This window comes from Diorhabda carinulata, chromosome 5, assembly GCF_026250575.1.
Source record: "Diorhabda carinulata isolate Delta chromosome 5, icDioCari1.1, whole genome shotgun sequence".
Classification (NCBI taxonomy): Eukaryota; Metazoa; Arthropoda; class Insecta; order Coleoptera; family Chrysomelidae; genus Diorhabda; species Diorhabda carinulata.
The window spans coordinates 16411796-16435377 of NC_079464.1; positions in this window are offsets into that span (position 1 = coordinate 16411796).

Below are 23582 nucleotides of genomic sequence, written 5' to 3' on the forward strand. Positions count from 1 at the left end.
AGGATTTTTTATGCATAATTTCCAGGAATGCTTTCTCTACAAGAACGCTAGGGGATTCGTGTTTATTATAGGTGGTGAGTGAGGTATCTACTATGGGAATATTTTTTATCTAAGGGAGAGAAGAAGACAAAGAAAGTGGAAAGGTGCGAGATATTCAGGAATTGAATTTACAGTTGTTCGTTAGTTGATAAGTACGGAAGTGGTGGTAAGTAGCGAATGGACAGGATTAGAAGGATTGGAAGATACTTTAGCAGCATATGACAAGAGAAGAGATTGTCGTCTTAAGGAGAGTGGTGGCTCATTAGCTTCAACATTGACACTAACGGCGGAGCTTGAGTGAAAAGCACAAAGGCAAAGGCGAAGAGCGGTGTGGTGTACAGAGTTCAATAAGTCAGTTTTAGACTTGGAAGCGGAGTGAGTATTCCAAATAATGTTGTAGTGGTCAAGAAGCTTGGTGAGGGACGAGTCGGATAGTTTTTTGAGAAATATATACAGAACATTATCAGGACCGGCAGCAGAATTTTTGCAGGACGATAGCGCGAATTTTAGTTCATTTAAACTAATAGGAGCATTGACAGACGCATGATCGAGAGGATTTAGCTGTAGTGTGGAGGAGGGCTGAATATATGAGTTATGAAAATCGGATGCCGGATTATGGATGCTGAAATTTGCTTTAAAATGTTGCGCGAGTGTGTCAGAGATTTTTTGGCTGTCGGTGATAAGCAGTTCGTTAGATATTAAAGAAGGAATTTTGATATTAGTTTTTTTGCCTTGAATTTGTGTAATTTTTTTCCAAACTTGACTGGGATCTGTATTGTGGGTAAAGGATGAAGTATAACTTTGCCAAGCAGATTTTTTACTTTGCTTGACAATAAATTTAGCTTTAGCTTTAGGCCTTTTATGTGCAATAAGGTTTTCTTGTGTTTTATGACGTCTAAACCTATTAAGAGCATGTTTTGATTCACGTATGGCGTTTGCACAATCCGGACTCCACCAAGAAACAGCCCTGCATGCCGAGGAAAAGACCGTTTTACCAATGTGAGTCTCGGCAGCCGTAAGTATGCTCTTAGTGAACATATCTAGCGTATCTTTTATATTCGTAGAAATGATCAAAGATGATAAGTATGCTTCGGAGAGTGAGGAAAACTCAGACCAGTTAGCATTTTTTAATTGCCAGAAGCTTTTGGCAACAGTTTCTTTATTATAGGGATTGGATATAATAATAGGAAAGTGGTTGCTATCATGTAGGTTATCGGAAACTTGCCAAGAAAGAGAAAGTGCGGTTTCAGGGTCACAGAAGCTAAGGTCAATAGCAGAAAAGGAACCTGAGGAGATGTTAAAGTTAGTTTGGGATCCAGTATTTAACAGACAGATACCAGTTGAATTTATGACTTTTTCTATTGTGTTGCCTTTAGTGTGAGTTTGGTTGGCGCCCCACATACTGTGATGTGCATTAAAGTCTCCAGCAAGAATGTATGGTTGGAGAAGCTGACGAATTAGGTCTGTTAACTCTTTTTCATCAAGGGGGTGGTCCGGTGGAATTTATATACTGCAAATTGGGACACTAAGTAGTGACAGCTGCTACTTCAAGGTTTGTTGATAATGGGAGGTGAGATGAGTATATGTCGCTGGATACAAATATTGAAGTACCGCCACTGGCTCTTATACAGTTAGTACGGATGTAATAATATCCTTCAAATTTTCTCAAATTACGTTTATGATCAATTTTGAAGTTGGTTTCTTGGAGACAAAGGAAGTCAGGCTTGTGAGAGGAAATGACTTTCTGAATTCTTTCTAGTCGAGGATGAAATCCATCGCAGTTCCACTGTATCAGGAAGAATGTACTTGTTTAGGAAGAAGTTAGAGAGTATTTACTGAGATAATGTCAGTGGTATTCCCTTCATCAGGGGAATACCACTGAGGGAGGAGTTTTTTGCTCGGGGTGAAGTTTAAAATTAATTCTATTAATTAGACGTGCAATACGGTTTTTTAAAGATCTTTCTTTTATATTAGGATAAATTAGGGACTAATCCTTTGGAAGAAGTGTTGTGTCGGAAATAAATTTGTTGGCTTCGGGGAGGGGGTTATCGATGCCATACGTGTTTTCAAGAAACGCAATAAATTGGTTGCCTGTAAGGGAAAATAATTCAGGAGAATCGTCGAATTTTTTATGTCTAACGGAGCGTGATTCAGGGCTTATGAAGTGACAATCGTTTTTAGTCGGTTTAGATTTTTTGTTCTTCGTTTTCGCAGGGTTTCTAGAGTTAGATGTTAAAAATTCTGGGTGAGGCATTGGATCTGGTTAAAGATCAGTAGGAGATATAGACTGTGGTGAGTCGAGGCTTCTGTAATTCGGACAGGGATGTTTTTCGCTAGTTTTTGATAAGGAAACTAGAGAGAGAAAATGAGAAAGGGTGTCCTCCAAGGATACTACGGGAATAACTGAAGTATTAGTAGTGGCAGTAGGGTCAGCACAAGAGGAGGGGATGAGATTGACCGAATCATTTGATTTGGAGGAGAAATCTTGAGGGACGGAATTGTCGGGGTATGAGTCAGAAGTGTGCCCAGCCTGTTTGCAGAGAAAACTAACTAGGATGCTTTAGTTGGTTTTTAGAATTTCGTCGACTTGAGTCGTCTATGATAAATAAATGCATATGCGTCCGTGTGATATTATGGATGCGAAAATGACATTTTTAGGAGAGACGACGCTACCTATTGATTTAATGTAGTCAAATAGTACAGTGTTGGGGATAGAAGGCATACTGATGGCCTGATCTCGTGAGGGCACAGAAGGCGGTGGAGATTTAGCTGAGGTAGCTGCAGCATATGAAAAGGTGGAGAGTGAATATTTGGATTGGTTTTTGGTAGTGAGGGAAGGCTAGACATATTGCTGTGATCTTGGTTGCCAAAACCACAGTCAATAGTTTGACTGATATTTTGATTATAACAAAAAGCGAAGAATTTATTATTGTTGGGATTTAACTTAATGATCTGAGCCTGACGAGGTATACAGAAAGAATGATTAATTATTTTGTAATTGTTGATAATGTCCATTTTCCCCGAATTTATTTATTTCCTCAATTCATAACTAATAGAAACCGAAAGTGCAATAATGGATGATGATGTTCCAAAATTTGCTAAGCTGCTAGATTGTATTTTCAATATCTATAAGTTATGAAATTATAAACACCTTGTTTCTTTATCTCTGTGATATTTCCTCTAGATCCTGCTAGCAAGAAAAGCGGAGGATCTATAAAAACAGTGGCATGTATATTGCTTTGGTATTGACACATTCGACTACGATTTTTATTCATGTATATTTCTAGAAAAAACAACGATGTTTGACAATAGAAGATCGCAATGCAAAGTACTCACGAAAATAGTTAACAAACTTCTCAATAATACTTAAAGAACGACTGATTTCCGTTCTTATGTTTGGAAGTTGTATGACCAATGAATAATTTGTTATTTCGCTCTTTTCAATCAATAAATTACCCAATTCTTCACACAGACAGAATCCAAATAATCAAAAAAAGAGTTGCAACGTTAACCATCAAGTATTTGTCATTTGATAACTCGTTTATTAACGTTTCAACGTGTGTGAGTATTTTTTATTTTTTGAGATGATATAATTAAATAACTCAATTCACCAAGTTGCTTTTTTAAAAGCAATTGATTTAGCAAACTGAGAATTTAATAATTTAAAGTTATAAATAGTTACACCAATCTGACTGGCGTACTAGACGAATATCAGTTGAATGTACAAAATATTAGTTTCACAGGCTTCTTTATATATTCTTATCTTACATCATAATAATTATAAAATTAGATAAATATATTTATGGTTCATTTTTTCACATTAATAATAATTAACTGAAGATGATACTTCAATGGGGTTGAGGTGGAATGTATAAAACATACAGACAGACTAAACATATTCAGAATTTATAGCAAGATAACTTAAAGAGGTTAGAGTCCATAATATAAATAAGTAATTGATGATGATGCGCCGCTGTGAAGAGGCTTTTTTTGCAGGCTCTTCAATATCTACAGGAACAACTAAACCAACACTTTTACCAATTATTCTACAGTCAACAAATATATTAGACAGTCACGAACCAAAGATAAAAAAACGACAAAAACGCAGTTCAAATGACAGTGTTCTTTTTTGTTTTTAAACAAACATTTTTAGCTATCATAGTGTTGGGAACGTTTGCCATTCACAACAGCATTATGATTATTTGAATATTGAAGTTTAAAGTCATTAAAAATTCGCCCATTTTATCATCAAAATACGAGGATGTAACTGGCCCAACAAAGAAAACACACTAGTTTTCGAAAGAAACATATTTATTGTTCAACGTTATCTCCTTTTAGCTCCATATACTTTTCCCAGCGATGTCCAATAAGACCGATATAATCAGAATTGTCCATCTCCTCAAAATAGTCATTAACTGCCAACATCACATCTTCATTATTCGAAAATCTCTGACCACCGAGCCATTTTTTCAAGTCAGAAATTAATCAGAAGGGGCTAAATCTGGCGAAAAGGATGGATGAGGTAGCAATTCGAACTTCAATTCATTAATTTTGGCCATTTCAATAACTGATAAGAGAGCTTGTGCATTTTCTTGATAAAACAACACTTTCTTCTCACCAAATTATGGTCTTCGCTGGTCGTACGACATTGTTTGAACTCTACTGCTCAATATTTTACTGTTAATAACGAAGAAGCAGTCTCACCTAGAGTAGAACCTAGTTCAGATTTTATATTGTTTGGGCTAATGCCCATCTTATAACGATGAACAATTTTTTCCATGTTTACAAATTCATTGACGTTCACTATTGATGACTGCCAAGCAAATACTAAACAACATGGCGTCTTCAAACTCGAAACAAATGCTGTATAGATTGTGTACTATCTAAAACAGTAGTATTTTTCAAGCGATTACCTTAATCTCTAGGTCAAACCAGGTATTTCTGAGACCATCCTCGCAGTTATACAACAAACATTGTATGACATATTTATTGAAAGTGATTTAATTCTTTTCGTGAAATTTCTCAATTGGCACTGCTCCTTTTACAAACTTATTAACTTTACAAACTTCACTCATAAAATAAAACAACACTCAAATCATAAATAACTATTTTAAAACGGTATTATGTGAGCGTCACCTCTAGCCCTTATGACAGTCATGAAAAATATCATTTTAACATACATACATTTTTACATACAGAAAGTTGCGTTTTGAGTGTTCCATGTAGTGAAAGTGGCAGTTCCGTACTGCAAAACACTTTAGGGATGCTCTGGAGTAGACAACTTGAACTTCCTTAACTATGACTCTAGCCACTTCGATGTTGACAGTTGACAGTTTCAATTCATACCTTTAGTAAGATACCATGTAATATTGCTAAACATCTACATTTACAAAATCCAGAAGATTATACAGGCCAGTGTTTTAGACGTACCTCGGAGTCTCTTTTAGCTGATACTGGCGCAGAACTTCTGAGGTTAAAAAGGCATGATGGGTGGGTTTCTTCCACCGTTGCGGAAGCTTATACAGAATATTTTCTCCCACCACAAATACGAATCAATCAACAAATTCTATCGAAGACACAAACACATCTACAAATTGTATCGAAATCACAAACACATCTTCAGAGATTCCATCAACATCTAAGTAGTAGAGATATACATATTCCATCTGCATCCAATCTAATAGTTATTAATAATTGTCCTGGAAGTACAATCAACATTACTTTTTGCAAATAATTAACATTGACATTGCAAATATCATTGAGTATATTATATTGTTCAAAAAATAACGTGTTTATAGTTCTCTATTATTTATTTTCTTTCCTCAGTGTAATTGAAACAATTTTGGATCCTATGCGTCGTCTAAAAAATGTTCACTTTCATTGACAGTTTGCCTAGTATTTATTATCACGCGTTATTGTTAACAAGAATTCCATAAAACTCTAATAAAAACTTTTAATTTCAAATGTATAACTGTTTTGACAATTACCGTAATGAAAATATATGTAATTATCAAGCTATTAATAAAAAAAACATCTAAATATAATAATTTAGATGACAATTTAAACGGAATTACGAGAAATAACGACGCACTGATAAGATCAAAGCTCTAACTCAAGATCTCTTATGATGAAATTTTCGGTTTTTAATCTTTCGTGTCTCTTATGTTTTCTAATAAATCAACCTCTTTTGTCGAGTCCGACTCGCCGACAATGAAAATATGGACATGTCCCAAAACCCGAGTCACAGTCTGACGATTAACATTTATAAATTTCCGAGTTTTACCGAAATAATTGACACGAAATATCAATAGTAATAAATAAAAAGTGATTAGTGATCTCTACAGTCGGGCATTTTGAAAGGCAGGTGAGTCTCACACTTACGCCGCTTGAGCCTTTATTTTGCTTCTTCGAGATCTTGTCATCAATGGCAATTAAAATGATTTGACAAAGTGTTTTCGTTTTTTCAAGTTGTCACCAATTTTAGTGATTATGTCAAAAATAAAAAAAAAATTCTAATTGTTCGTAAAAGCATATTATTAAAAATGTATTGGTTTAATTATATTTTCTCATCAAACTTTTATTAACAAACATATTATTTAATAACATTCTCTTATCTACTACATTACGTCAAACGATATAACCTCTAATACTTCATACTAGGTCTAATGACAAATTATTTTCAGTATTTTCTTTGTTTCTGGGTCCTAAAAATTCTGATGAGATTCTACAGTTTTTTGACCCTCTCTTGGATAACTTCTTGTACTGAGGATACTCCCAAGTCGACGTGAATGGTGTGATACATAACATAGAGCACATACTAGTTAACGAAGTTATTCTGATTAAGAGATTTGGATAATATTCATGTAAGATTTTGAAACACAACCCCACAGATTAATTCCATATGTCCTTATCGGCTTGATAGATTTGTAGATAAGGGCTTATTTTCTAACAAGACTTTAGATTTCATCCATATCAGTAAATGTAATTCTATTGATTTTATGTAATGTCGTTTTTTCCATCTTGTAAGGAGTTCAGTTAAATCAACTGTCGAAGTGATTTCCTAAGTATCAAATACTGCTTGTGGTATTTTTGTATTATTCAGATTTATTGAAATACATAAAACCTTAGACTATATTACATTTGCGTTCATTGCTAGAGAGGATCGTCGAAAAAGTTCCTATTGTTGTTTACTGTGTATCTGATATATCTGAAGTATACAGTTTATGGACCAAGTACGGGACACCTCTGCTGTAATAGGAAAACCTCAGACTTTTCTTTTTTAACTTTCTTTTAGAAGGTTCTGTTTGTTAGATACGATTTTAGAAGTAGGTTGTACTTTGGAGGAAGAGTCTAATTTTGTATAGCAGTTCTCGGTCCACACTCTGTTAGTCTGTCCAATATCGAAGAAAACAGCAGAGCAGTATTCTTTGTTCTTCAGGACTTTGTTGCGTGAGTCGGTGGGTCAAATGTGTGTATCGGAATTTGATTTGATGACAAGGGATCTATTCTTGTATAGGTAGGTTTTTAGTTATCCTACACAGGAGTAGTTTTTTAAGAACTTAGGTAACACGCTAATTGGACGGCTAGATGACATGTCTGGGTCTTCGCCTGGTTTGGCAAATATCCAAGTCTTAGAATTACGTTGTAAATGTATGTTAGCGTGACTACTCCATTTTGTGGTGAATTTTTCAGCACTTTGGTGGTTGTTAGAACTGTAGACGGTGCTTTTTTCAAGTTTAGTAATTTTTATTTTATTATATTATTGGTTTCATTGGGCGTCTTGTGTTTATTCGATGTGATGTGTTTCGTTATAATTCTTGATCTATTTTATATCTTGATGGTTAGAAGACTATGTTGAGGTCATCTGCGAATGAATTTGTTTTTCTCTGTCGTTTCTATCTCATCGTTCGTTTTAGCTTTTTCGTATAATCTGCAGTAGATAAAAGTTTTGTTTGCAGAAAAATAGTTTCTTCTCATTCCTACCCGGGTCCTTTTTTCTAGTGGTAGGCCTTCATTTGCTTTATTTCTGTTTCTTGTAAGCTTAATTTGTTTCTCCAAGCCAAATATGCACTACTAGCATAAATTGAAGATTTTTTGTCTAAATTTAACTCTTCTTCTGCAGAGTATATGTTATAAGAACTGAGATGAAATACCAATAATCCTGTCAAATTAGACCAAAAAATAAGAGTGGAGCTACATAAATTCTCATTAAGCTGAAAATCAATGAAACTGCTTAAAATATAATTAGAAATAAAATTTTAGTTCCCCATCATTCTTGTTAGAAAAATCTTATTCAAGGTTAAAGGTAAAAAAAATGAGTTATTCTCGATTTTCAACAAAACGGTGAGTTTTATCAAAAAAAACTTCAGACAAAAATTATAGACCATAAAATTGTGTACAAAAAAATATGGATAGTTTTTTCCCTACGAGTTATCGTTTCTGAGATATAACGAATCGTCAAAACATGCAGCCCCAACTGAAAAAACTATTTTCTTCTTAAGACCAGGAAAAGCTCAACATTAATCGGAAATGTATTCATCAAAAAATTTATCCACTTTTGGAAACTGACAAAATCATGTACAATTTTTACACGCAATGACTGGCTGTAACACGACATCTGCATTTTACAGAAGTTTTAAGAAACAATAATTCAAGTCGACAAGAAGTTATTACCAACGGCATTCGCATTCTTCTTTTTATGTAGGCAGCTTTTAAAAAAACTACCTGCTCAGATACGTATCGAAGCATGTTTAGTTAAAAATACGAAAAGTAAAAAAACAAGTTCAATTGGCTTGTTTTCCTCCAACCTCAGTTGCTGCTCATCAACATCTTTTTCAGGTATATTAACAAGTTCACGTGTGGCTTGGTTATCAGTTCGACCCTACAGATTGGGGTTGGAGTTGGTCAACAATACATTAGAACCCGTTCATACTTTACTCCCACCACACACAACTTTTTGCAACTGCATAAGGAATGTAGTGCTAAATGTGGTTACAAAAAGTATGACTGTTTTGTTCTCTGGCATGTAAACCTATCAAGGCTCTAATATTGAATCGCCAACAGTGGAGGATCCGTTTGATTCCAATGAAGAAGAACAATTTGAAAGTTACGACTCGGACGATTAAATTTCACAATTTAAATCGCTTTTTTCTTTTTAACCTCTGTTAGTGTCCATTATTTTGCAATAATTTCAAATTAAACATGATCGCAACAGACCCGTGGAATAGGCCCTCTGGGGAAACCACGTAAATTACGCTAATCACACTACCTCATAGGTGGCGTGGAAGCGTGTGCATTTTATGAAGATTACGACTTTTATAATTTTTTGAATCATTTTATCTCAGAAACGGTAACTCATAGGGAAAAAAGTATTGAGACGATTTTTGTAGATAATTGTATGACCTACAATTTTTATGGAAAGTATTTTTTTTATAAAACTTACCGTTTTGCTGAAAATCACGAAAAACTCGTTTTTTTACCTTTGACCTTGAATAAAACTTTTTCCACACAAGGGAGTGATGAAGAATTTATTTTTAATTATATTTTAAATAATTTTACTGATTTTAAGCTTGATGGGAATTTATGTAACTTCGATGTCTTAATTGACCGGACTACAAGTATAATTTTTTGGACGTTGAGAAATTGGATGAATCGGAATTATTCGAACATAAATGTAAACAATTTTTTTCATTCCAGTACGTACAAAGCAACTTCCAAAGAAATCTTCATTATAATTTACCCACAAGAAGCCGATTATACCATTGACATGAGTTTATCATAAAAAGTATCGAATACTTTGCTGGCTACTCGTCTTTGTTGCTCTCTCGAAAAAGAAACTTTCATAGCAACGTTAAAATTGCCTATGATCAATTTGAAATTCTTACAGTAGTCAAAAAATGCGTAGCTCGCGCGGAATTCCGCCGATTTCCCGGCAATTTCGCCTTTACAGTAATGGGTTTTAAGAGCTTTGAAGCTCTTCTAGACACAGGCGCACCGATACCGACAAAGCATCCGCTTATTCTAAAGACACAGATTTAGTATTAAAAGCGAGAGGCCAAAATAAAACCAACGAATTTATTGCTTTTGAAAGTGTTTATAAAACATCGTTTGCCTCTACCTTGAGACATGTTGATGCTCAGTTATGTATATGGGATATTAGGTGCTTTTTATTAGAATATTTTTTTGTTTCCCTCAAGGTTTTTTTTTAATTAGCAACGAATGTTCAATGAGAATACATAAAAGAAAATTTAATTTCTGTTTTCTAAATACAGAAAACATTTTTTCGTGTGGAATTTGAAATTTACAAAAAGGTGTAAATCATTCCATTCACAAATATATTCTGGGTAATAGTTCAGTCAATATAGAATATTGTGTATAAGTTATTAGTGATTTTACCTTTTCAGTATCTCTGGAAAGATTAGATAGATATATTATCACTAGAAAATGATAAATAATATGTTATCGAGAAAACATGGAGTAATCAAAATCTGATGTAAATTCGAAGAATGAAAATTTATAGATATTAACAGCTGATACCAAAATGATACGTAATTATAAGCGTACGACTGATCGTCAATCCTGGAGTGAGGAATCAATTCGTAAAGCTATAGAAGCAGTTCGCAATAATAAAATAGGCTGGCTTTTGGCGTCAAAGACATTTGGAGTCCCACAAGCAACACTAGGAAGACATGCTTCGATTATTAACAAAACTTTGGAGTCTTCTGAAAAGGGTGTAGGATGTTGGAAAGCTACTTTCACACCTCATGTGGAAAAAAAATTAGTTGAGCATTTGAAGTTACTTGAATCTCGTTTGTTTGGACTCACGCGAACGTCTGTTCAAGAATGAGCTTTTGAGTTTGCTGAAAAAAAACAGTTTTGCTCACAAATTTAATCCGCAAATACAAAAAGCTGGACAAGAATGGTTAGAAGGGTTTTTGAGACGAAATAAAGATATTTCTTTACACAAACCAGAAACTACTTCAGCTGTTCGTGCTCAGAATTTCACTCAACCTCAAATCAAAAAGTTTTTTGAGATTAACGGACATCTTTTGGAATTGGAGAAAATTGGGCCTGTCTACTGTACAAAAACCCCAAAAGATATTGGCTACTTCTGGTAGGAAGCAAGTTGTAATAACTAGCGCAGAACGTGGAACTAATACCACTGTTATTTGTTGTGTTAATGCTATTGGTATCTTTGTTCTGACGATGAAGATATTTTCTAGGAAAAATATAAGAAAGAAAGGTCGATGAAGCACCTCCTGGCACTTTACGTGTAGTTCAACCATCAGGATGGATAACAACGGATTTATTTCCGAAATGGCTCAAACAGTTTCAAAGTTTTGTTAAATCATCTATTGACGATAAAGTTATATTGAGTTTCCATGTCTACCTCCACATTGCACTCATTGTCTCCAGCCTTTGGATGTCTCATTTTTCGCGCCATTCAAGACATATTTCAAACAAGAGATCTCCAAATGGCTTAAACAACACCCAGAGTAAGGCAGCTACAGTGTAAAATGGTTGTAAGGGATTCAAGAGCACTGGGATTTGGCCTCTAAATATTGAAATATTTCCCGATTATGTTCACGAAAATGCAGAGACTATAAAACTTACCACCACTGGAAGACACCACCAATATGCAATTTCATCAGCATATAGGTCCTACTCCAGTTCCCATAGCAGGACCATCCACACAACAGCTAGACGATTTAATGTCACTTCCTGGAACGACCGATCTCCAAGCTTCTAAAGCTCAGAAACAAATAATCCGAGCTGGAACACCTGACAAAATGACACAACAGTTCAAACAACCGACTCTACTGAACCAGCTGACAATTTAATAGCTAACACTGGTCAAGTTCTTATTTTAACTGTTGCAAATCAAAATCGCCCATCTATTGGTAATGAATTACATCCCTCATCCCATTCTTTAGTAGTGCCTCCTATCCCAAAAGGACTTTACCTAAGTGGCCAAGGCAAGACTTAAGCCAAATAAACACCAATCCTCTTCAGTTTTGACTTCCACTCCAAATATGAACGAAATTAAGGCAAAAAATGAGCCTAAAACTTCTTAAGAGAAGAAAAGGCGAAACCATATTCCATGAAGACAGCGAAGAAGAAAATAACACTCAAGATGACGAAGAGGATTGTGCATGCATATATTGCAACATTCTTTATTCACGATCAAAACCTGGAGAAGACTGGTTGCGGTATTTAAAATTTTCGCATTGGGCGCACGCTTCTTGCGCGGACGTTTCTAAACGGACCAAGCGGTTCATTTGCGAGATTTGCTTTTAATTTTATAACTTTTACCGTGTATATCATTTAATCTATAATATTTTGTCCATATGGACAAAATAGACTCCATTGATCTTTATTTTAAAAGTATTATTTTTACTAGTTTGTTTATCTTTGAAGTAACTATTATATCTATTATATTCTAGATAATTACAATATGAGTGTAATATGAATGCGCTATGATTTACCATTAAAGAGTTATGACCCAAAACCAAAACATATATGTCATTTTGTACGTACTTACCCTATCTGTTATTTAATGTTTACTTTTTTGCATATTTCTATCATATTGGGGGGCTTTTTTGATGAAACCATATATGGTTTCGAATGCCTCATCAATTATATGCCGATGGTTTCTCCTAGCTTACAAAATAAATCCTGCTCGTTTTTATGGATGTCAGAAGTATGTCAATACTATACCTGGGAAAGGCTCGCTTAGTGACGATGAACTAGCTTCCGATTCTGATGGTTATGTTAATTATGTTAACACAAGACAATTTCAACGTCATAGACGATCTTTTGTTGTACCCGAAACAAATAGTGATTGCTCTGATGATGAAACTAACCCACCACCAGCCACGCAGAAAAAAGGAAAGGCAAAAAAAGTCCACTAAAATAAAATGGGAATTTCATGATAAAAATAAGTTTGAATTTATTGGATCCAGTTACCAGATTTTAATGAAAAACCGGCAGACTATTTCTTGTTTTCATTTTTTGAGGATCTGTAGAAACTAATCTAACAAATCCATCTAATTCAAAATCAACATAAACAAACCCGCTAACATAACCAAACAAGAAAAGGAGCAATTTATTGGCATATTTATGTCTAGTTAAAACAAGACTTTAGGACAGCCACATATTCACGAAACTGTGACATGCAATAGATTTGAAATAACAAAAAAAAATTACACTTTAAGACAACAATAATTATATTCCGTTAGACAGTCCAGGTTATGATTAGTGCGCCCACTTTTAAGGCAGTTAATGAACAGATAAACCCTACAAAAAATCGTCATGACCTGAAACAATAGATCCCAGGGAAGCCTCATAAATAGGGAAATAAGAATCAAGTTCTCGGTGAAATTTTTAGGATTTAGTTATTATTCTGATAATTTTGCTGGTGATCAAAGTTATACACGACTTGAAGGTGTAACAGACTTAGCGGCAATATCGTCTTACTGAAACAGTACCAAGACATGTTAATCATAAGATCTTTTTTGATAATTCATCCAAAAACCGTAAGCTTCAGGTACATATTAGGAAGATCGAACTTTGCCTCTAGGTACAGTGCGCCTGGACAGAGTTCCTAATATAGATATGCTGCCAGAAAAGGAATTGAACAAACAAGAACATGGATTTTTCATTAAAAATATGGCTACTATTTCACTTTTTTTATTTTTTAATAAAACTGATTAATAAATATATTAAATAAACTTTAATTAATAAAACCTTATCTTTAATCTCTAAAATTACATCTTTGTCATTCAAAGTCACTATGATTTTGACAATAATATGAAGTATCGCTTGCCTCACTCCTTGATAAAGTAATGTACCGTTTTATTGAAAGATTATCGAAGCGATATAGAGTACAAAAGAGAAAAGCGAATGGGGTTGCACGTGGAAGCAATAACACATATCTATTTGTCAAATATATTAGTATCGGGGTGAGAGATGCACTGTCAAGGGTTTTCGTATTATCTGGTACTTCACCCTTAATCTCATATAAATTGCAATGATAACCCTCGCGGCACGAGCTCTAGAGAACAGTGAGGGAGACTTTAATATTTATTTGGGGTGAATAATGCTAATTTAACAAATAATTAAATTGTGAAATGATGTATTTTTGGATAGTACAATGGAGTGCCATATAGGAAAACAAGTGTTAATTTCTGATTTGCATGCTCTTCTGGATCATAAACAAAATCGTATATTTCATAATATTAATTAAGATGATCGTTAACTGTTTCAAAATAGATTTACGTAAAATTATATATAGAAACAAAGGATTAGTAACAAATAAATAGTTTTTCAAGGGAATTAGCTCAAAATTTGATACCTTAATACTTCGATAGATATATAAAGAAATGTGTTTGTGTGTAGAGAAGCCAAGACTTAGTATACTTATCGCTATGAGCGAGAAGTGTCTGATGCTCAACGCATCTTTATTCAAGAATTAATAGTATGCTCCGCTAATCGAAAAAGCCGAAAAGTGTTGAAAACTTGCCTCGTATGCGGCACCCCAGAACAAATATTACCGATGAGAATGAGAGCACTATAGAAAAATCGTTTTGGTAAACCGACGCAGTACTGAACGTGATATGGCCGGAGAATTTGCATATCAGCGTATGATGTATTCTGCAAATTATTCATGAAGGGCTCGATTACCGCCAAACTACAAGCCAGATAGATGCAAGAACTTCTGAATTTGAAATTTACACGCTGGGAAGTTTGCACGCATCTCCTGCAGTGGTATCAAGAGAAAGGAGAAAAGTTATTGCACCGAGATGAGACTTGGGTACACCACGAGTAAACGCGCATCTAGGGAGTGAAGGAAGAAAGATGAAGGCGCGCCAGTTAAAAGAATGTTGTGGGAAAGGTGTGGTCTACCGTATTTTGAGACATGAGAGAAGTAATTGCGTTTGATTTTCTCAATGAAATATAATAAATAATTATAAGTGAATGAGATCAATATTCACAACTATCTTTTAAAAAAAGCTATCTGAAAAGACAGATATGGAAATACACTCGAGAGTAAAAAATTGAGCAATTTTTTTCCGATACTTGACAGCTAGCATTAGCTGTCATTCGATGTATAAGAGGACGACTTTGATGGAAAATGTGCCTTTGCGCTAATTGAACATTCACATTTTCCTTGCCTGTTTTACAGTTTACTGTTGATTCTTTGTGTAAAACCTAACGATTGCAAATTGTAGTGATCCAACAGGCCCATAATGCCTTAAGATCCGATTGTTGTGGCAAGAATTGTTGTGCTGTTACAAGATGGTCGGGGGCAACGTGAAACTGCTAGTCTTTGTGGTGTGCAAAGTGTGTACCGGCGCTTTCTGGAGACTAGCGTGATAACTAGAAAACCAGGGTCTGGGCGAAAAAGAGTTACCACTCAACGAGATGACCGTTTTTTGGTGTTCACAAGTTTGCGGAATAGGACAGCTACTACGATTTCACTGCGAAATCAGTTGGAAGAAGTGAGAAATGTCAACGTTAGTGAATGGACCGTTAGAAGAAGATTTCATGCTGCTGGACTGTCATGCAAAAGAATGGCTACAGGTCCCTCGTTGCAACGCCATCATCGGACTGCAAGATTGACATTTGTCAGAGATCACGTTCGTTGGAATGATGATGACTGGAGCTGGGTATTTTTCTCAGATGAGTCGCGTTTATACCTCATTGTTTCAGATGGAAGTCGACGAGTGTGAAGAATACCTGGCGAAAGATATGCTGAAGTTTGCATTGACGAACGTCTTCCATTTGAAGGTGGGTGTTACACACACACCAGCACCAGGAACTACCCAGGAGCTGAGAAGATTGCTGTTGCAGGAATGGGATAATCTCGACCAGAATGTAATCCGCAAATTTTTGTTATTTTGTTCGTTCCATATCTTCCAAAACAACAAAATGTTGAATTTCTCCCAAAATGTTAATTTGTTGCTTTTTCAGAATAAATCATTGAATCCAAGAAAAAAACGCATTATTTTTTAGTATATAGTAGCTTACAAAAGCACATGTAATGATGTACAGTTTGCGAATACTGAAAACGTAGAATTCCAAAGAACATGAAAATTTTCTGCTTACCAGTGTATAATTTGTTGTAGTTCAAAAACATATTGTAAGCATATGACCTACTCATATTCTATGCTACAAAATGGTTAAGAAGCGTAGAGTAATGATATAAAAGCATATAGAACATGGTAGAATAAACAACTATAACTATACAAGAACTAGTGCGTGAATAAACTAATATATTGAACGGTGAAGTACAGAAATCAATATAACAATATAAAATCTTCAATAAAGAGAAAAAACCTTTTTTGCCAGATAGTTGTATGAAAAGTTTAAAAAAGAGAAACCTGGAGACAGACTTCTGTACATGTGGCTGGAAACCCTCTCCTTAAAACCAATCAAGGTACTTGGTTATACTTTCATTTAATTCAAAAGAAAACAACTGAAGTTGATCATCAAGTTGATTTCTGGATACAGATATACTGCAAAGCACCTCAAGACGATTATTACAATGTTCAAGATGCAAAGGTTAGGAGGGTACCCCAGTCACGTATATTTCATCTGCGCCACTCTCCGGGATAATAAAAAATATACCCTTGAAAGGATAACAGCAGAGAACATCAAACTCAAGGAGACCGAGGCTCAGGATAAAATGTAGTGTAGGAAAATCGGATAGTAGACAGATATATATATATATATATATATATATATATATATATATATATATATATATATATATATATATATATATATATATATATATATATATATATATATATATCTGTGGTATTTTTACTGCTGTTTTTTCTTTTAGAGGCCAGACTTCGCTACTATATTATACTATACTTGTCTTCCTTGGTTATTTCTTTGTGCGATTGCTTCATCTAATCTTTCATCATTAGTGATGATCATACCTAGGTATTTGTATTTTGTATATTGACTTATTTTTTGTTGTGTTTCTTCAAATATTAAATTTTGATGTTCTCCTCCAATATACTCCATTTTACTCAAATTTACTTCCAGACCCCATTTCCTGTATTCCTGTGCGATTTTATTTTTTATGATTTGTCTATAAATTCTGGATATTGTACACATCACTGCAAATCCCCGGTAGTTGTCCCAGTTTTCTCTGCCCCCTTTTTTATATACTTGTGTATAATATACTTTTTATATATTTGTTGAATTAGTGGTGGATAAAACGTTTGTAAGACTTGAACTCTCTTGGGAAAATAACTACAGGACAATATAGAGAACACTAGAAAAGGAGGTAGAGAGGGAAAAAGATTGTTACTGGAATAACCTAGGATCTTACGAAATAGAAAATTAAGATCTTTAAGAGCTGGAAACATCCCAAATCCTAAATAAATCAGTTGTTAGCACTGAGTGTCCTCAATATAACCGCAATAGAAGGGAGACAATAGATTCTTTGATTTGCAGTGTATATAACACCATGATATATTCATGAATATATAGGAGATAACAAATATGTGGTTTTCTAGCTTAGCACACAAAGTAGGTCTCCATAATCTGTATTTCAACCCATCAATTGTCCTTCCTAGGACCCGGGAATAATGAGCAAATAAGTGCTCAGATCAGAGTCCAATTCTAAGAAAATGAAAAAAATCCTACTGCTTATATTATTAATTAGAAAAAGTATTGATACGAATCTTGAGTACTAACAAATAAATCAAAACAAAAAATTACTATTAGTGAAATGAAGATACTTATAAAGTAGTGAATGCAGTAACCAGCCCACTCACTCAGTGTCTGATCTAAAGTTATCTATAAATTTTGGTATGTTTCACAATTTCCTCGTTGAAATTACGTTTTGCGGTGCGCTATTCCAATATTTTCTGTAGTAACATTGATAATGGATCATATTTTGTAATGTTTACAGTATAGTGTATACAAAATTCTGAAGGTGATTGCTCGTATTGAATTAAGATAGATCTTTTTTACAACAAAATTTCCTCAGCTCACTTTTTTCGGAGATATCACCATTCAAAAGTGGTGTCTGAAATTGGGTTCCCTTTTTTTCTCTCTCTAAATTTTCAATAATGTTAGAAATTTGAAATTATATTATTTTCGTTCACTCGTAAAGGACTAGCTATGGGTCGTTTCTCAATACCCTCACTTTTAAGCATTTTTGTGAATCCCTTCCGTATAATGTAACAAGAATATTGAAAAAATACCCGTACTTAGTCCATTGTGAGAGCAAGGACATTACAGAATTTCAAGTTTCCAGCTTCATTGAAATTTCATAAAATAAAATAAAAACTAATTTTCTAACAACATTCAAGAGTAATTTCTCCTATTTCAAATAACTTCGATTGAAAGCTGTACGCCTATGTTTATATACTCCATGTCTTATGGCTTTCCGCTCAGGATATATTGAAATGAAAACATATTGAATGTCAAGGATGCGTGATTTAATTCCATCAACTGCTTTTATTTTATATTTTGTACTTTTGTTTGATAGACGACGTTTCAGAACTAATTTTTCATTAAATGCTATGTTTGAGAACCAAATATCATATTTTGATAAAGTTAAGTCGAAACGTCAATTTTTTATCAATCTTTCAAAAATTATTAGAAAAAAACTAATTTTAAAACAGAAGAGACCTAAAATCGAGAACCTTTAGTAGCATTAATATATCAAAAGGTCTAAGAAATTAACAAAAATTAATTTTGATATAAACTTGCGTGCATAGAAATCGGCCTACTCTTGACTTTAATTTGATACTCTTCAATGTGAGTATAAATTTATGAAAACTTATTTCAACTATATTTAAAATACTGAAATCAACACATCAAGCAAATTGAGATTTTCTATTAACATAAATATGATAGATAATTTTTGAACTTAATTTCTTAATAATGGGTATTGCCTTCATAACATCTCTCATAGGATTAAGTATATTAGGCATATATATTCGACTGCAACAATAAGTTTTGGGATCGAGTTTGGGGTAGAAAGCCTAGATCTCTCTTCTTTTTGGCTTATCTCATAAATTGTCTATTAGATTTATTTCAGGACTATATGCTGGCCACTTAATAACCCGAAAACCGATTTTCGGAATGTAATTTTGCACGATTCTGGCGATGTGCGACTTAAGGTACCATCTTCTTATGTTTTGCCTTTCTGGTAGTCTTGATCTATCTACAAATTACACAAACGATCTATGTGTTACATTGATGATTGAAATAATAGAACGCATTGTGAATTCTATTTTGAAAAATACAAAATTTTAACTCCGCTATTTTCATTTTTGAATTCGTCTGTTTGGTTCGCGGAAACTTTCACAACTCAACTGAGAGACTCATTCATACCTAGCTAACTAGAAGAAAGAGTTTGAACATTTACTTAACTATACCCATTGATCTAGTTGAAAATTCTTTCATATCCAATACCAAAAAATTATTCAATCAACTTCCTTTAGAATTTGAAAAACGTCTATAATCCGACAGTTGTGTCAACTATTTAAAGTTGACAATAGCCAACTAAGTTTTCGTCGATTTTTATTCATTGAAGGATATATTGAATATATTGAAATATATATTGAAAAATTCTTAGCCTCCTATAGACCAAACAAAATTTCAATGTCAAAATATTTTAGTACTCAACATATTCTTAATTGGATACATTCATTAAAGCGAACCTGTAACGACTCTGGACTTGAAAAAAATGTTTTTTCTTACTCTGCAAACCAGACCTCCACAGCTTTTATTACCTCCTCGTTGGAAGAAAATTTACGACCTTTTAAAGTTTTTTTCAGTTGTGGAAAGAGATTATAGTCGAACGAAGCCAAAACTGATTAATAAGGAGGGTGTTCTAGTAATTCAAACACTAAATCACGAATTTTTTGCATGGCAACATGAGATTTGTGTCGAGGGGCGTTATCCTGCAAAAACAAAACACCTTTGGATAGCTTTCCGCGTCTTTTCTCTTCAATTTTTCCCGTAGAATGATCAGTAATGTCGAATAGTAATCTTCAGTTATTATTCTACCCTTATTAAAAAAATCAATCATGATTACTCCATGGCAATCCCAATAAACTGAAGCAAGAACTTTTCCAGCAGATTTTTGGACACGAAAGTTCTCAGGCATTGGAAAACTAGAGTGTCGCCATTCCATCGATCGTTGCTCTGTTTCTCGATCGTAGAAATGTATCCAAGTCTCATCCATAGTAACAATTCGGTTTTAAGAAGTCTACATAGTTTTCAAATCGAGCACAGATCGAGCACGATGCTTCTACGGTTGCACGCTTTTGGTAACATTCAAACATTTGGGGATCCATTTTGCAACAATGTTTCTCAAGTCCAAATTGACTTGAACTATATGATGAACGCATTCTTATGAAATATTCAGTGCTTCAGATATCCGTTTGAGCCCAATTCGACGGTCTGATAAAATCATGTCATGAGCTGCATCGATATTTTCGGGGACTGACACATAATATACAGTGGTTTTGAAATTAAGTTAGCTATGAGAAAGACGTTACTTTTCATAGCAGTTGTAGAAAAAATTAGAATATTAACTATTACACAGTTACAGTGTTGACTTGCATACTATTCCAGGGAGACTTCAAATGATTTTCGGTTAAATTTCTTATCATTCCCTATGACTTTTATACTAATATCAATCCATCGTGAATTTCTCTTAATAATATGTGAATATTTCATTTTTGTCCCCTCAATAAATTGTAATTGAGTTTTCATTTACCACTGTATTAAATTGGAATTCATTAAATAGCTGAACAATGCCTCAATAACCGATATTATTGATCATCAGTCTAATTCCACAATGGGATAAAGGCCAACATAACCGAATTAGGCGAATATCAAAGGAGACCGCGAGTTGTTTGTTTAACTTGTAATTAAGAGAACGGAGTTTACTGCTTCTCATTTCGTGGCTCCTTCTTCAACCCATCATTCGGCTAACTGCAATTTCTTGTTGCTTTTCACTTTTTAATGAGCGATGTTGCCATATTTCGGTGATTTGCAAACCTTCTTTTGAAATAGTTTTTCAATTTTAAAAATTGGAATACGGACAATGGACATACGAACAACACATTACTAAAAATAATGAAGGTAAAGGCCTGAATAATTTTCATATAACTACGGACAGTTGAAATACACTGAACAATTTTTTTCGTAAAGAGAAAATATCAAACGAAAAGGAAACTTAAGCATGAGAAAAGTTTATAATTAACAGAATTAATAAAAGCTCGAATTCGTCAAAATAATTATTTTTAATGAATCAAATAAGTTTCTTCATCGATTTTGTCGATGCTATCCCATTCTTCAGTGAGCGCAGATTCAGGGTCCAATTTTGTGGCTGGTTCGTTATTAATGGAAATTTATCGGATCAGCTGAATTGAAATCTCTCAAATTTTTATTTGAATTTTATTTTTTCTGTGAAGGTATGTATAAAAAAATGTATGCAATACCTGCATTGAATGTCTTTTTCACAGAATTGTCGTGGTACAGTTTTCCATTCGTGAAAAATTTTATACACTCGTTGCATAAATCACTATTAAACGCAAACATAAACTTTCAATTATTAATAGTTTAGTCAACGAGTAGACCTGAATATCACTTTATATTGTTAAGTGTTAAAATTAATGAAAATTTGTGCAGCTTGATTAAACGTTAATATATTTTCTAATAAAGCAAGAGGTGAATTCAATTCAACTGACACATGTTTGTAAAATCATTTTAATTTGCTATTTTAAGCATAACTCATCTCCATCTCATTGTTATTTTAGTTTTTTACAGATTAAAGATACGATAAAAACAAAAAACGAATATGTAAGTTTATACAAAAATCATCATCACAATTTTTGGGAACATTATTTTCAAAAAAATTCTTCTCCTTATAAATAAACAAATAAATTTTCAAAAATATTAACAGTTGTAGTTTTGGGAAGCATATTTCTTTGAATCAAATCAGGAAGAAAGTTTCTTACATGGAAAAGTCTCTAAAGTTCTTTAAGGGAAAAAGAGTGTCCACTAATTTCTCAATTTGAAAGTATCAAAAATGAGAAAAAACATTGAAAGACAAGCCTACGAGCTTCACTGAACTTAATTTCTGTAAAGAAAATTCCCATTGCTACAAATTCACAATACATTCCTATGCTCATGATGAAGTTTAAGCACCAACAGAACTTATTTTCATCCGTGTCATTACCAACAATGTTAAAAAGGTAAACAGAAGTCTAACCACCAATCATTCTAATAAATTACATTGACTCGACAATAAAAACCAAAGTAATAAGATCAGGTAGCTTCCTTCATAGTACGGTAGATAAGTGGAGCGATTTTTACAGTACTGGAGTCTATATAGAACAAGTAGTTTCAAAATGAGTGAAATTTCTGAAGAAATATGCGATATGATGCTTTTTGGTTATAGGAGATGCTAGAAAGCATCATAAACGCGTTAAAAAGTTTTTGCTATTTACGGTGATGATGTTGAAACTCATCCCATGGGACATAATTGGTGGGAATGTTTAATTGAGGAAAATATGACGAGCCTGCCTTGAACTGAACAAGCCTATGAAATTTTGCAGTTGATTAAGAAAAATCGTTATGTATGCTATGCGATAATGAACTAGGTATTAGCCGTTAACCTCCAAGTTTGCACATCGCATGAGATCCACATTTTCCAAATATAGAAACCGTTGTTCGGAAAGTTTTCCATGACAATATAACCAAATCATCATTGTGAGATAAATATTCTATTGAATAACTTTAGCAATCAAATTTCTATTAAGATTTGATATGTTACTGAAAGCTCTCAACAAAATCCTGGAAAATTCAATATCATGAGAGTGAGTTTCTTAATCTAGAACAATAAAACGATCGAATTTCTATCTATCTAAATAAAAATTTAAAAAAAAATTATATTGTTGTTTATAATCATTTTGATTGGAAAAAAACAATAAGAAATTATTGGCACAACAACATAAATATTAATATTACTTCTTTGGTCGAACGTATACATTGAAAAGTTAAAGAACCAGCTGAGGGAGATGGAGAAAGCATCAGCGAATTTTAAATAGAACATTAGATTTATGATGGTGAATTATGGCTTATATAAATAAGGATATTGTTAAAAATGTAGCAGAAAACTTTGTTCCCGACATAGTCTGAAACAAAGCTACAAGAAGTTTTCACTGGCCCCTACATAATAATAATTTTGTCTGATCCCCTCTTTCCTGCATCAATGGGAAAAATCGAAAAGAAGCATGGACTTCTTTCAAGAATGTAGTTCAAAAGTATATGCAATACTAAAGATCCCGATCCATAGCACCAGACTCATTATTTACTTGTCTTACAGACCTTTCTTTCTTATCAGATTTCGATTGATGAGTTTCTCTAAGCAATGAAGATTATAGTAGAAAGCTTTCTACAAAAAAGCACATCTCCTAACGGCACAAGCAAAAACCGTACTGAACTTATCAGTTTAGCATTTTACGTATCAGAAAATAGTAGCTGGGAGATGGGTA